We start from the raw sequence: 6000 nt of genomic DNA, 5'->3' as shown, positions 1-6000 counted from the left end.
GTAGCCACTGAAGAACAATGGGGGTTGCCTATGTGCCTAATTTGGGGGTTCCTTGGATCCCAGCACATACTATGCAACTGTACATGCAAACTTTGGGCTGTAGTAAAAGACATGTTATTCTGACTCAGACTTTCTATGAGCTAAAACTTGCCAGGACCTTTCTACTGAGCCCTATTTTCATTTGCCTGGAGCATGGCTCCAGTGAACAGGTCCCTTAGCACAGTGGTTCCCAATCTTTTTGGCACCAGGGACCGGTTTCATGGAAGACAATTTTTCCACAGACCAGGGGTGGGGGATGGTTTCGGATGATTCAAGCGCTTCCTCTTTTTTCCCCCGACCTTTCATTCTTTTTTCTTCACACCGTTTGGAGATAGCAGCCAATGGGCTTGCTTTCTCTGACAGGAGGCGGAGCTCAGGCGGTAATGCAAGCGATGGGGAGTAGCTGTAAATACTCAGGCTATAAATTCACTCACTTGCCCACTGCTCACCTCCTGCTGTGCAGCCCGGTTCCTAACAGGCCATGGACCGGTACCAGTCCACGGCCCGGGGGTTGGGAACCCCTGCCTTAGCACGTCCAGGGAATTTTCCCATATATAACCAGGCATTGCCCACCTGGGAGTGGCAAGGAAGATGTTCAAGCCCAGAGACTTTTACAAATGGGGGAGATAGACGGTGACAAAAATATGATAAATAAAATAAATAAAATCATTTCCTTTTGGGGTCCAAGTGCTACTTCTCAGCTCTGCTCCAGAGCATTAAGAAAAGACACTTTGAAGCTGGTGCCACCAGATTAGGCCCTTCATTCTTGATAAGGTGTTTTCCGAGAGCAATTATTGGGAAAGTTGTTATCAGTTGCAAACCCACATCTTATGCTTAAGTTCTTTGATAGCGTAGTGACCGTAGTGGTATTGAATCAGAAGCCAAATGAAGTTTAAGTACTTTTACTGGTGATAAAAATAGTAAGTGCTGTTCTTGGCCATCTGCACATTGTACTCTGCCAGTTTTGTCCTGATCTGGTGCCACCCCTGTCTTGCCTTAGCAGATGTTGATGGTGTTCAGCCTTCAGCCAATAATCAAGATATTCTCTTCTCAAGGGTTCCCACGTCTTGGTTTCTCATAAATGTGTGAGATGAGGAAGCGGAGGCAACGTCTGAAGATTGGCAGCGATTACAAGCAGGCAAGAGGACTATCATTCAACTGCCAGGACCACAAGTTATGGTGAGCAGCATATCCTGGTGGGAGCCCTGCCTGGGGCTTGGAGCTTTGCTGGGAGCCCATTAGCAACTGAGGCAGCACTTCATTTCAACTATGCAGGAACTTTTGGGAGGGGCAAAGGCTGTATGCTACTTTATAGACTTTGAGACTTTTGTTTGAACTGAGTATTAAAATACTATGTATAAAGGGCTGAGTATTTACGTGGCAGCAGCAACTTGCAAATCCTAGAAGGGTGGAGTTGACCCACAGCAATACCCCATTGCTGGGGAAGGTGTGTGCTGCAATAAGCACTGTGAACAGATTTGCAACACTGTGGTGTGTCCAGTCCTTGGAAAGGAAAGAACCGTCACAAGGTTAAATGGACTTAAGGCATTACAGAGCAAATGCATGAAGGAGAGAATAGCAGGCCTGCCTGCACACCGTTGATTGATTCCAAAGCCGTGTTTTAATAATGAATTCCATTGCAAATTAGACCTCCAGAATACATAACACATGCAATACATCCCAGACTAATTGAACGCTTCCTATTTCATAAAATATATGAAATTGCTTTTAGATTTTTGACCGTTCCAGTGGGGACCATGGTCCTGTCTTGCAATCTTATTCACTATTCAACCGTTTTCAAGTCCAACATAGGATTCTCTAGGTATGTATTGGAATACTAACAAAGGCTGATGAGAGTTGTGGTCCAGCCCATCTAGAAGGCATCACTGTTTCCTGGGGCTGGGAGTGAATCATAGTGATGAGTTCCTTCTGTGTAAATAAAGTTGTGTGTGGATTGTCCTGCTGGACCATAAGCTTGCCTTCAACTGTACCCTGTTCCCGGTGGCTGCAATGTTTCTTTTGGATTTCTATTCATGCAGGCTGGAATATACCTGCCGTTTGGATGGCCACGGCCCGGAGGCCGCATTAACCATCTTTATGAACTGCATCTTCAAAGAAGTACGCTTGTTCCCGGTTTTTAAGTGGAGCGTGAGCTGACTTTCTTCAGAAGCAGCAGGACTAAAAGGGGTACATTGACGTAATTTTCATTATCAAAACAAACGGAATTTGAAAAACAAGAGCGACGTTTTCGCTGTCTGGTAGCGTGGCCGAGCGGTCTAAGGCGCTGGATTAAGGCTCCAGTCTCTTCGGGGGCGTGGGTTCGAATCCCACCGCTGCCATTCAGTTTTAATACAGCCCTTTCCCCCGGTTCGCTTTACGCCATCCAGGGAATAGCCGGGTTCGTGCTTACGGCAGTCACGAATAATTGCGTTTTACTGCTGTGCCTGCCTGTACGGCTTCCGGATCCGAGATGTCGCTGGACAGAAGAGAGACGGATCACAGCTGCCACCTTTCGCTCATCCTGATTTTTGCCGGTCTGATCTGATACGCCTGCGGAGGCGTAAAAGCAAAACAAAGCTTTAAGCGGACCGTTCAAAATCCACCAACGACACGCCCGGGGGAGTCAGGAAGTTGGGTGGAGCCCCCAAGACTCCTTGCGGAACACCCTACATGCATTTTGGGTGGGAAATCCCACTGCCCTCAGCCAAGCTAAGCATTTGCAAGGCAAGGGTCGCAGCATACATCAGTTAACCATTTTACCGACATACACATCACGACTCAGTCTTTTTTATTATAAACAAAAAAATGAGAAGCAAACTGTTTCTGCCCGGTTTCGAACCGGGGACCTTTCGCGTGTTAGGCGAACGTGATAACCACTACACTACAGAAACCACTTTCGGTTTCATGTTTCCCTGAATGGTCCTTATTTTATTTTTCGTAGACGAAGAATTGTACAATATTCAATTCTAATTAATTGAACTGAGGGTAAGTCATAGGGAAATCTTTAGCTCCGCTGAGCCACGCGAAGACCTCGCCCGGCCTTGTTTTCTCTTCCTGCCCGCAAGGAAACCCGAGGCTGCATTGCGGACAGAGACGCGTGCATTGCAAACCAAGCATAAACCCCACATTATTTTTTGGAGCCTTCCTCTTGCGTCCCAGCAGGCAGGGGGACCTGAAACGGGCTGCACTTTCTGGAAAGAGTTTATCGCCGCTTCGTTTTCCTTGGTTGCAAGCCTGTCCCCGCTTGGAGCCAGGCGCAGCCAAACCTTTAGAACGCTGGTTTAGACCTTCCGGCTCGTTTCTGGAACGAGTCTTCGCTTCAATGCCATTTTGCGCTACAATAAAATAGGAAACTGTAAGCTTTGGGGAGCTCAAGTAGGTCCCTGGACTGAAAAGTTCTGTTTTGGAAAGTTGGAAGGATTTGTCTTTTGAAAAGGGGGTCGCCCCAAAAGGGCTCGTCCGGGATTTGAACCCGGGACCTCTCGCACCCAAAGCGAGAATCATACCCCTAGACCAACGAGCCGCCGATAAGAAACGAGGCTCGCAATAGCTTACTTAGTCCTCCCTCTCCATGTGGAAACCATTTGTTCTCGTGCGTGTTTTCTTCTCTCTGCCTTGTTTTGTTTTTTGCTTGTTCATTTGTTTTGAAATCCTCCTTGCATTACTGAGCGGTGATTCCCCCTCTTAATCCTCGCCTTTTTAACGCGCCTGATAGGCGGCAAACAATGCAAAGATCCACATAATTTGGGCCTGAAGAAACCCGCTGCAGAAACGATTGTCCTGATCATTAAAATGCCTCCTAGTCCACCTTTTTCCAGGAAGGGTATATTGCAAATCATCCCGTTTTCCCCCGCCTGAATTGTTCTGGCATTTTGCAGCGGAATTTAGCCCATTTTTTAGGGCTTCCCCCCCTCCAAAAAGGACCAAGGATTCCGGGTTGCCCATTTATCTAGATGATATGGTTATTATGCAAAATCGGGATGTTGTACAAAACCAAGCTTTGAAATGCCGCTCTTGCTTGAAACGAGGGTTGGCTGCAAGATTATATATATTAAAAAAGAATTCAATCCTCCGAGGCAGAAAAAGCAAAGAAGGAAGGCCCCAGCGAGATTTGAACTCGCGACCCCTGGTTTACAAGACCAGTGCTCTAACCCCTGAGCTATGGAGCCTACATGCTACAGGCTCTCCTCCTTCCGGTAGATAAGGCAAAGGCGCCGCTTCACTAGAGCTTTATTGTGTAATGCAAATTCATTCCTCATTAATGGGGGACGGTCTTCAGAGCTTGGCCAAGGGTACTTCTTGCCTAGCCCTACATTTTGTCGCTCCCACATCTGCGGAGGCAACAGCTGCACAGCAACCCAGAAGCGCTCCCTGCTGTGCTAACCTACTTTGGAGGGGAAAAGAGACTGCGTGGGAACAGTGCCTCCTGCTGTCCAGAATGAGCATTGACAGTGCACAGCCCTCCCACTAACGGGAAAATAAAAAGAATCTGCTAAGGGCTCATGGACCTTCCAGCCAGGTTTACTACTCAGTACACTTTGATGGCTGAAAGCGAAGAGGAACTGAGGAGCCTTATGATGAAGGTGAAAGAAGAAAGTGCAAACGCTGGCTTGCAGCTAAACCTCAAAAAAACCAAGATTATGGCAACCAGCTTGATTGATAACTGGCAAATAGAGGGAGAAAACGTAGAAGCAGTGAAAGACTTTGTATTTCTAGGTGCGAAGATTACTGCACATGCTGACTGCAGTCAGGAGATCAGAAGACTCTTAATCCTTGGGAGAAGAGCAATGACCAATCTCAATAAAATAGTTAAGAGCAGAGACATCACACTGACAACAAAGGTCTACATGGTTAAAGCAATGGTGTTCCCCGTAGTAACATATGGCTGCGAGAGCTGGACCATAAGGAAGGCTGAGAGAAGGAAGATCGATGCTTTTGAACTGTGGTGTTGGAGGAAAATTCTGAGAGTGCCTTGGACTGCCAGAAGATCAAACCAGTCCATCCTCCAGGAAGTAAAGCCAGAATGCTCACTTGAGGGAATGATATTCAAGGCAAAACTGAAATACTTTGGCCACACAATGAGAAGACAGGACACCCTGGAGAAGATGCTGATGCTAGGGAGAGTGGAGGGCAAAAGGAAGAGGGGCTGACCAAGGGCAAGATTTTGTTGTTGTTGTTCATTCGTTTAGTTGCTTCTGACTCTTCATGACTTCATGAACCAGCCCACACCAGAACTTCCTGTCGGTCATCAACACCCCCAGCTCCCCCAGCAACGGGTCCGTCACCTCTAGAATATCATCCATCCACCTTGCCTCCTGAACAATGTTGCAAACTTCTGTCCAGAGTTCTTCCGGGACCTATCTACTAAGTCCAGTCCCTTAAATCGATTCTTCACCTCCACTGCATATTCCTTAGGAATATTAGTGAGCTCATATCTAGCTGATCTGTGGGTCTTCCCTAATCTCTTTAGTTTCATCCTAAATTGTGCAAGAAGAAGTTCGTGATCTGAACTACACTCAGCTCCAGGTCTTGTTTTTACCGACTGTATAGATGTCCGCCATCTTTGGCTGCAAAGGATGTAGTCAATCTGATTTCGGTGTTGTCCATCTGTGGAAGTCTATGTATAAAGCCGTCTCTTAGGTTGTTGGAAGAGAGTGTTTGTTATGCAGAGTGAGTTGTCTTGGCAAAATTCTATCAGCCTGTGTCCTGCTTCGCTTTGTTCTCCCAGGCCATGCTTACCTGTAATTCCAGGTGTCATTTGACTGCCCACCTTAGCATTCCAGTTTCCTGTGATGAAAATAACATCTCTTTTAGGTGTGCTGTCCAGTAGGTGCTGCAGATCCTCATAGAACTGCTCCACTTCAGCTTCTTCAGCATCTGTGGTTGGGGCGTATATTTGGATCACTGTGACGTTAGATGGCTTGCCCTGAATTCGAATTGAGATCATTCTATCATTTTTTG

General features: G+C 46.9%; 4 non-coding genes across 4 annotated transcripts; 1 reads left to right on the top strand and 3 right to left on the bottom strand.

The window, feature by feature from the left end:
* The first annotated feature begins 2296 nt into the window (after nucleotides 1–2296).
* TRNAL-AAG (transfer RNA leucine (anticodon AAG)) lies at nucleotides 2297–2378 on the top strand. The gene has a single exon. It is a non-coding gene; the product is annotated as a tRNA-Leu (tRNA).
* Nucleotides 2379–2857: 479 nt separating this feature from the next.
* On the bottom strand, nucleotides 2858–2930 carry TRNAV-AAC (transfer RNA valine (anticodon AAC)). The gene has a single exon. It is a non-coding gene; the product is annotated as a tRNA-Val (tRNA).
* A 560-nt stretch (nucleotides 2931–3490) lies between these two features.
* TRNAP-UGG (transfer RNA proline (anticodon UGG)) lies at nucleotides 3491–3562 on the bottom strand. Its single transcript has one exon. It is a non-coding gene; the product is annotated as a tRNA-Pro (tRNA).
* Nucleotides 3563–4135: 573 nt separating this feature from the next.
* On the bottom strand, nucleotides 4136–4208 carry TRNAT-UGU (transfer RNA threonine (anticodon UGU)). The gene has a single exon. It is a non-coding gene; the product is annotated as a tRNA-Thr (tRNA).
* Between the last annotated feature and the right edge of the window lie 1792 nt (nucleotides 4209–6000).

This window comes from Candoia aspera, chromosome 2 (assembly GCF_035149785.1).
Source record: "Candoia aspera isolate rCanAsp1 chromosome 2, rCanAsp1.hap2, whole genome shotgun sequence".
Classification (NCBI taxonomy): domain Eukaryota; kingdom Metazoa; phylum Chordata; class Lepidosauria; order Squamata; family Boidae; genus Candoia; species Candoia aspera.
The sequence above is the reverse complement of the archived record's forward strand: the minus strand, read 5'-3'. Positions and strand labels throughout refer to the sequence as shown.